General features: G+C 46.1%; 1 pseudogene; it reads left to right on the forward strand.

Annotated features, from left to right (window-relative positions):
- The first annotated feature begins 7,923 nt into the window (after positions 1–7,923).
- On the forward strand, positions 7,924–8,796 carry LOC147728812 (lactoylglutathione lyase-like; annotated as a pseudogene).
- The last annotated feature ends 1,053 nt before the right edge of the window (positions 8,797–9,849 follow it).

The raw sequence follows: 9,849 nt of genomic DNA on the forward strand, positions 1-9,849 counted from the left end.
CTCCCTAAAATTCACCAACACAAATGTCACTGAGTATTCAATATGCATGTTTTATTTGAGATATTTGGACAAATCTTTGCATATTATAACATTTTGTAAATGTGTGAACAACAAAAGGCCCCCTTTTATTCTAATTGTTTCATCATTTTGAAACTTGGTAAGACAATCTACACAAATATACTCCATGCCATGCAAAATAATTCCATTCAGCATATTTCCACTCAACACCACACACCTCCACTCCACACAATTTAACTCTACACATTTGCTTTCAACCCCATATAATTCAACAACAAACCACATATTTCAACTCAACAACACAATTACACAACACACTACATACATCCAAACCACTCCACAGAATTCCACATTGTGCCAAAAAATTTAACAGAACACCACATAATTAAAATCCACAACAGTCAACTCCACAACACAAAATGCCATTCCACATAACTGCACTCGATGAAGCGCAATTACACTCCACATAATTCCAGTACACTCAATACACATAATTACTATACACATATTGCAACTGAACACCATTCCACTTAATTCCACTACAGAAATATACTTTACACCACACAATTCCACATCTAACAATTCCAAGCCAACACACAATTCCACTCCACACCACATATAGCCTCTCCCCGCCAATCCACAGCACAAGGGAAAAATACATTGTCAATTACATCTTCATTACCTCTAACTCTCACAAATGGGAGACCAATTTGCATTGCAAATGCTTGTTTTACTTTCTTTCATGCTGCTCTACAGCCATGATGCTACACAACATTACTTAAAAGCATAAACAAACAACTCTATCATAGGCAAACCATATTGGTTCTGCTAATGCTTGTTTTAATGGGCTCAGGCACAGAAATATAATGCAGGCTGGTGATATGTCACTAAGATAGCAGCCTTATTATTGCATGTATAAAATGAAAGAACCACTGTTATGCACTTACAGTGCCAGTGACGTTGGTTTTGCATTTGCCACCCCGAGTGGGATGGGTATGCTCAGACGTGAGTCCCATGCTCTCCACACCACTGGAGTCAAGCGATCCTGGCTGAAGACGGCTGATAGCCAGAAACCGGTCCTAGGATGCTTGATTCCGGTCCCGGAAAGACATGGCTTGGCAGTTCGGGCTGGACTGTTCCCATGAGGCACAGGGTCAAGGCTGATTTGCATATGGCCTTGTCTGAACTGGGGTGGTTTGGAGTCCAAAAAAACGATGGATTTAGGCCCAGATCTCTGTACTGGGGTGAATGTATGACATTGTTCTGCATTCTGTCCATCTACTGTTGGTTTTGTATTTGTCACCCCGAGTGGGATGGGTATGCTCAGACGTGAGTCCCATGCTCTCCACACCACTGGAGTCAAGCGATCCTGGCTGAAGACGGCTGATAGCCAGAAACCGGTCCTAGGATGCTTGATTCCGGTCCCGGAAAGACATGGCTTGGCAGTTCGGGCTGGACTGTTCCCATGAGGCACAGGGTCAAGGCTGATTTGCATATGGCCATGTCTGAACTGGGGTGGTGTGGAGTGCAAAAAAACAATGGATTTAGGCCCAGATCTCTGTACTGGGGTGAATGTATGACATTGTTCTGCATTCTGTCCATCTACTGTTGGTTTTACAGTATCATAGATAGCACTCTCATAATCCAATGGTACTGCTAGAAAGGGTCCATGGAGGGGTTTGCTGTTCCTTTCATTCAAACAGCAGCAAAACCAAGAAATTTAACCCCGATTAAGGTGGTTGATATTTTGAAAAGGGTGTTAATCTTGCACCACAAAACAGTGCTTATTCAGTTTAGTACTGTAGAAGCACTACAGAGGAGCACAGCTGAGTGGCCAGGTATTCCAAGGCATTTTTAGGTCGAGCCTGGGCGGAGCACGGGCTGCTCTGCGAGCCATGCTGTATTGGACTATGTACTTGAAGCCCTGCCCACTCTCTGTCATTGACTTGTGCCATTGTCCTTCGTAAATACTGGCTTCTGATTCGTTATTAGGCGTGTTAGTCCCTCCTTAGTCCCACCTTGTCTTCATTTGAAACCTCCCATGAGGACTGGCACTTTTACTTCAGTTGTTACACATTACGAATTTTTTAGTCTGTAAGCACTATTTTCTTCAATGAGTTTCTCTTACTGCAGGAGTGACCACTGGCAGAGCAAACAGGGAGCTCTTCAGGGCCCATGGAAGACAGAAGGGGGCAACTCAGCGATGCCTTCAAGCATTTGGAATGCAATTGGTCTCAAATTTGCAAGAGTTGAAGCTATTGGCATTGTAAATGGCATGCCTTTTATTTATGTTTAAAAAAATCAAAACATAAATAAAAGGCATTGCCATTTACAATGCCAATAGCTCAAATTTGAGACCTATTGCATTGCAGATGCTTGTTAAAACAGGGGCAGAGCGGCACTTGAACCGTGAAAAAAAACTTGTATTGTCATCTGTAGGCCTGCTGCATGACGTTTTCATGAAGTACGTGCAGATGCATGCTGTTCTTATTAATCAGGTGGGCATACACCAAATGTGCCTGCTTCGGTATTAGCTATGAAAGCAGAGTGCAAATATGCTTACTTCTACCCATCGCAGGAACTTTGGCTATATACACAACAGATAGTTGCAAGTATTTATGGCTGTTGCCAACTGAAACACGTCTATAAAGCCTCCTCCAGACTCATATGCAAGACAGGTTTCATGTGACTGCGCCATATAAATTCCGCATACCCTCACCCCTTTCTACACAAGGGATGGGATGCATTATGCCAACAAGAATGCAGAGGTACTAAATCGTGCCAGCAGTCAATTTACTGACTTGCACAATACCCTTGCAAGCACAACGCCCTGGGGTTTCCATCCTTAGCAAAATCAGACCTGTAGATCACTTCCCTTTGCCTAATCACAACAGCTCCACCACATGTTATAATAAAACTCTTCAAGCTCAAAAACATCTTACTATATATGAATCCTAATCTTACTGGACTGCAAGGTCATTTTAAACTGGCCTTGCTTCGCATCAGTGGTGAACGGAAGTCAATGAATGCACACTTACCCACATTGCCAACCGTCCATGTAAAAGACAAGCATGAGTTGCAAAACTAGCTCTGCCAAGTACCACGCAACAGGTGTTAGACTAACGCATTTCAGTGTGGTGATCCGCTTCACCGCACTGAAAAGCAAAGTCACTCATTATAGTGCCCCCTCAACTGTCAAGCCGGAGTGCTGCTATATATTAATGTACCGTTATACAAGCTTAAGTGGCAGAATGCAGTGCACGCTGTTCCAGGCAGGCTTGTGGGCTCTGGTGTATCTGCAAGAGCTGCACAGTTTTACAATATAACACTTAGGACATGCGTGCAGCATTAGGGTCCACTGACATCAGGATGTCGAAGTCCGTGCCTGCCCAGCCCAATGGCTACCAAGACGTTGTATTGTTTGAGGCATGCAACTTGAGCGGGCGGCATTTCACAAAGCTTTCATGGGCTGCTGGCTGCATTAAGGGCTGCTGGGGCAATGGCAGCATAGATGGCCCCTTGCACCACGTGGCGGGTTCCCACCGATGGACCCGACCCAACCGGCGGCTCATGTACCTGCTGGCACACTGACACTCTGCTGCAGCTGGCACTATGAGAAATAGCTCGCAGCTGTAGTGCACGCACACGGTATCACGCAACCGGACCCAACCATACTGGCCACACCTGAGACATGTGCATGTGTGCTCAGGTCCCGGACGAGCCAGAATTAAGTGGCGTGAGGAATCATTGCCACCCTCGAAAGAAGTAAATGGGCCCGATTCACAGAACTAACTTAAGACAAAATCCTAAACTTACTACTTTTGGTATTCACAGAAGTTAAGATTTTGTCTTAAGTTTGTCTTAAGACAGACTTAAGACAAAATCCTAACTTAAGTCTGTCTTAAGTCTGTCTTAAGACAAACTTAAGACAAAATCCTAACTTCTGTGAATACCAAAAGTAGTAAGTTTAAAATTTTGTCTTAAGTTAGTTCTGTGAATCGGCCCCTATGTGTCTAAGTTCAGTGTAGTAGTTGCTTATGGCACGAAGGCCAGACTCCATTCAGTGGGGCATATACAAGGTGATCTGCCCTCAGCAGCATTTCATACATGGCTAAAGAACTGGCAGTTCCTCCTCTGGGCTGCAGAGCAATGCATGCCATAGTAAGCCCCTGGTGGACCTCTGCTCACAGACAAGCTGCACGTGAGGCCTGCTGTCATTGTCAACAACTTCCACACTCCCTGGTCAAAGGCGCTCTGCAGAGGCAGAAACATGCCATGGAATCATTTGTATACACTCCCAAGCAGACATTCCACTTTACATCATATTCAAAAAGAAGGATTTTATTTCTACAAGAACTGTAGCCCTTTAGGAGGGCAGTTTCTATGTGACAATGTTCACCCTGTGTGCCTGGAGCCATACTTAGCACAAACCTCGTTCTGCACACAGTAATCATAGCTCATGCTTGTAAGAAAATTGTAAAAACAGGGACAACATCCACAAATTAAGAATTTTAACTCATGCCTTGAAGTGCACTTGACATACAATGAAACAGATTCATGGTATTTGTAATAATAAAGTTTGTTTTTCTACAGTTTTCGAGGTGTCACCATCACTGGAGCTTCACAGCACTATAAATAACAGCACACCACCCCACACCATCAACATCAGATAAAAATGAAGAACGGAGACCACATCCATTCATGGGCCTTGCAGATTTCACACCAGCAGCAGGGAGTTGAACCTACTTAGCCATATTACACAGTGCCTATTTCAGTTTAGTATCCCTTGCCCCTAGCAATGGAGGTCAATTAAAAGGCAGCATTAACTTTTCCAAAAACCAGTATGTTAGACTTGGCTGTCTCTAGTTGGCAGAGGTATACACTTCTGACAAATAGGGACTCACCTCCTCTAGTCAGGGCAAGGGGATCACACACTTAGATAACCCCTGCTCAGCCCCTTGGTAGCTTGGCAAAGCAGACAGGCCTTATCTCAGAGGCAGTGCGTTAAGCATTTATGACCATATACAGTAATAAAGTGAAGACACTACAAATGGACACGACACAGTAGTATTATAAAAATAAGGATGTTTATATAAGGCTTAGCACAAGACCAAATAACGACAAAAATATACCACAGTCTTAATAAATACTCTTGGAAGGAAAAATAATAGTTCAAGTGTAGTTTCTTCTTAGCAAAAAGTCTTTAGTAACAAAAGCAACTCTTCTTCTTTAAAACACAGTCCTTGGCAACAATGTAACCCAAACGGGAGTCACACGACGTCGAGGCAAAGTTAATCCAAAGGTTAGGCGTCGACCGCGAGGAGCGCTACGTCGAGCCCAGAGTCGCACAGACCCCCACAACACAATACCTTGGAAAAGCAAAGCACACAATGATCAGCGGCGTCGAGATGACCGGCGTCGTGTCTTCGGCGTCGATCGGGCCTCGGAGTCGGGGCGATCTGCAGCGGCGTTGACAGATGGCAGGCAGGAGCAGCGCTCACGAGGCGAAGCAGGATACGGCGGCGTCGTCGATGTCGATGATGATGTTGCAAGAGTGAGCAGCGCTCACGGCGTCGAGAGGGCTCGAAGTCGATGCGATCAGCAGCGGTGCAGACACGGGGTCACTTGGAGCTGGAGCCGAACTCGCTACTCACTGGCGTCGCTACTGCCGTTGATCGAGCCCGGCGTCCAGCGTCGAGGAAGCAGGACACTGGAGCCGTTACTCACGATGTCGAGCTGGATTTGGCGGCGTCCGTCGGTGTCGAGATTGCTGGTTTCTTCAGAGGTGCTGGATTTTCAGGTTCCAGCAACAAGCACTTTTAGCAAATGATGAAGTCCTTTAGCCCTGTGACTTCAACAGGAGGCTGGCACTCTTCCAGCCCTTGGAAAGTTTGTTTAGCAAAGCTTGAGAGTACACACACAGTTCCTCTCTCCTGGTTCCTTGGCAAAAATAAAGAAGCAACTGCAGGATTCCCCCAACAAACAGCACACTGGCAGAAGGGGTAGGCAAGTCCTTGGATCAGCAGGCTTCTTGTCCTTGGTTCAGGTTTCCTTGTCAGAAGTGATCTAAATTCTTGGTTCAGGGGTCCTTCTCTTATACCCCTTTTTGGCTTTGATCCCTTTGTCCATGCAGGGAAATTTCTCCACATCCTGGGTTTGTTGTGGGTGTAGCCAGGCAGAGGCACCTGGCCTATTCACTGTGCGGGGCTGGGTCCTCAGATGCCCAGCAGGAGGTGGAGCCAGCATTGTCACTGGCAGGAGCAGAGCTATCGGTCTCCTGGTAGGAGGTGGGGCCAGGATCGTCCCTGGCAGGCACAGAGCCATCAGTCGCCTGGCAGGAGGTGGAGTCAGCATTGTGTCAGGCAGGGCAGGCTATCAGGAGCTACTCTCCCCCTACTCTCAATGCAAATGTCCAAATGTCCACTCATCCCACACTGACTCATTCAGACCTCTGGAGCCACCCAGCTCCTGTCACACGCACACCGAACCAGCAGAAATAGTTAGACAAGAAAATAGCCACTTTCTAAAAGTGCTATTTTCAAACCCAGAGTCCAAAAACCATCCACACAAACGGATGCGTGATTAAACCCCGAGTTCAGGGATACCAAACTCGACATTGCACCATGCTCCCCGAGCCAGCTAGGATTATAACATTAATAATCCTGGCAGCCCATTCTAACTAATGGAGAGCAGGTTACCTTACAATAGTGAAAAACGAAAATGGCTGTAATTCACTATTAGGACATGCCAACTTGGTCAGGCTTGTCCTACCTTATACTTACAATGCACCCTGCCCGTGGGCCTACCATAGGGGTGACAACATGAAGCTAAGGGAAGGTTTGGGGACTGGCAAGTAGGTGTATTTGCGCAGTCTGCGTGACAGTACCAGACTGCACGTAGGTCTTGCAATGGCAGACCTTTAGACATATTTTTACTAGGCCGCTCTTGTGGGTGGCACAACACGTGCTGCAAGCCCACGAGCAGCATTTGTATTTACAAGCCCTGGCACTCCTGGTGCACTCTACTAGGGACTGACAGTAAACCAAATAAGCCAAACATGTAATTCAATCAATACAGCAATTTTACATAGGGAGCACTTGCACTGTGGCACTGATCAGCAGTGGCACAGTGCTCAAAGCATTATACCAGCAAAAACATTGTAAACAGAGGAGGCAAACAGAAAAAAATGGAGGAGAGACTCAGGCCAATGATGTCAGGTCTAACACAGTAATAGTAGTTTTACATGGTAATTATTTGATGTCAAACTAGGGGCTCCAACTGTTGGCACTAGTATATAATATAAGTGCAGTACACCCAGTATGGGTTGTTTACGGGTGAGCGACAAATATATTTGCAACAATAATCATAAATGAGTCGGGGAGAATGGATAAACCATAGAATGAATTCATCAGAAAGGAATTAAATTTGAGAAGAAGAAACATGCCCACTTAGATGGGATTCGGGTCTGCCTTTAAATGATAAGCAGTAACTCAGTACCTACAAGTTATCTAACAGCAATAAAGTGCACAGCATGTTGATTTGCAAGAAAGATGAAATATTGATGCAGACAAACAATGTCACAGGACAGAAATACTGATCTGTCTTCCTAGTCAACAATTCCTGGCAAGTACCATTCCTAAGGTGTAACGCTTTTCAGTGCGGTCGTCCCTCCTCTGTATTACTCAATTCTGCTGGCGAGAAAGTGTCACCCATAGTCATTCAAATGTCACTCATAATTACTCTGACATTATGAAAATGTCACTCATAGCAATCTAAAACCTTGGCTCTATGAAATACTTGTTAAAAATTAGAATGTAAGGGACCTAGCTCCCGCCTCTCCACCTAGTTCAGTCCCAGGGTCAGGTCTCCTCTCTTTCGTCCAAAACCCGCCGCCGCAGCGGCATCATGTCCGAAGTCCTGGAGCCGGAGTTGCATGGCCTGTCCAAAGAAGACATGGTCGGCGCGTGCACAGACCAGGACCCCAGCACTAAGGATTAATGTGATGGAACAAACTATGCGTATGATAAAAGATCCCAAAAAGTCATTAGAATTTTACACCAAAGTTCTTTGAATGACACTCTTGCAGAAATGTGATTTTTCATCTATGAAATGTTCACTTTATTTCATGGGTTATGAGGACAAAAAGGACATTCCCAGCGATACAAAAGAACGAACAGCGTGGACTTTTTCCTGGAAGGCCACAATAGAACTGACTCATAATTGGGGAAGTGAAGAGAGGAGTTATCATTAGGGGTGGGTGGAATTTGCGTAATTGCGTTACGCACATCTCTGCGAAACGGTAAAAAATCTCTGCGAACATGCAGAAATTCCACGAACATGCAGTATTGCTTGTTCGCGATGCTTTTTTCCTGTTCGCTATCTCTGTTTGCGTGCTCGGGGGTAAATATCTTGTGAACACGCATTTTGAGAACGCAAACAAGCAAAACATTTCGCGAAGTCGCGCAACGCAGAATTTTGGACAATTTTGCGTTCTCCACGGAATGCGAAATTACCCAAATTCCACAAATTCCGCGAGAGAAACAGAATTTACCACCGAGGCCTAGTTATCATAACGGAAGCTCTGACCCTCGAGGATTTGGGGACATTGGCATTGCATTTCCAGATGTCTGCACAGTTTGTAAAAGATTTGAAGATCTAGGAGTAACATCTGTGAAGCAACCAGATGATGGTAAAAAGGAAGGACTTACTTTTATACAGGATCCTGACGGTTACTGGATTGAAATACTTAGTCCCAACAACATGTTAAATATAATATAAATATCTTAGCTTTTGGGTCCGTGCCATCAAATGTCCGAAGAGATTGCTCCAAGAGGCTGAAAATGAGTATGTACGATAAAAATACTACCTGTTTACAATATTGGAATTCTATGTCTTTGTTGTACTTGACATAACACTTTTTTAAAAGACTAACTCCCTTTTTGGGTCTCGTCTGAGACAGCGCATAGCTGTCTCTTCGAGACATTTAGTAAGTGGCTTTTAAAAGTGCCACCAGAGGCTTTTGCTGGCCTACAGCTTACATTCACGAGCTTGAGCACGTGCACAGCTGCCATATGTGTTTTTATTGCTGTAATCAGGCTCCTCTGCTTGCACCACCCCCCTCCCTTTTCCCCCTCCCTCCTGGCCAGCTTCATTTGTGTCTTCTCGCTTTGAATCATGCTCCTCTGCTCACACTCCCCTCCCTTCTCCCCCTCCCTCTTCGTCAGTTTCATTTGTGTCTTCTATCATTGTGAATGCTCCTGCTTCCACCAGGCACACACACGCCACCAGCCACCTGTGCACGCTTCCACCAGGCACACACCCGCCAGCCGTCAGTGCACACTTCCACCAGGCACACACACCACCAGCCGTCAGTGCACGCTTCCACCAGGCACACACACCACCAGCCATCAGTGCATGCTTCCACCAGGCACACACACCACCAGCCATCAGTGCACGCTTTCACCAGGCACACACAACACCAGCCATCAGTGCATGCTTCCACCAGGCACACACACGCCACCAACCATCAGTGCACGCTTCCACCAGGCACACACCCAACAGCCATCAGTGCACGCTTCCACCAGGCACCCACCACCAGCCGTCAGTGCACGCTTCCACCAGGCACACACACCACCAGCCATCAGTGCACCCTTCCACCGGACACACACACCACCAGTCGTCAGTGCATACTTCCACCAGGCACACACACCACCAGCCGTCAGTGCATACTTTCACCAGGCACACACACTACCAGCTGTCACACACTACCAGCCATCAGTGCACGCTTCCACCAGGCACACACCACCAGCTGTCAGTGCACGCTTCCACCTG

Source organism: Lissotriton vulgaris, chromosome 3_1 (genome assembly GCF_964263255.1).
Source record: "Lissotriton vulgaris chromosome 3_1, aLisVul1.2, whole genome shotgun sequence".
Lineage (NCBI taxonomy): Eukaryota > Metazoa > Chordata > Amphibia > Caudata > Salamandridae > Lissotriton > Lissotriton vulgaris.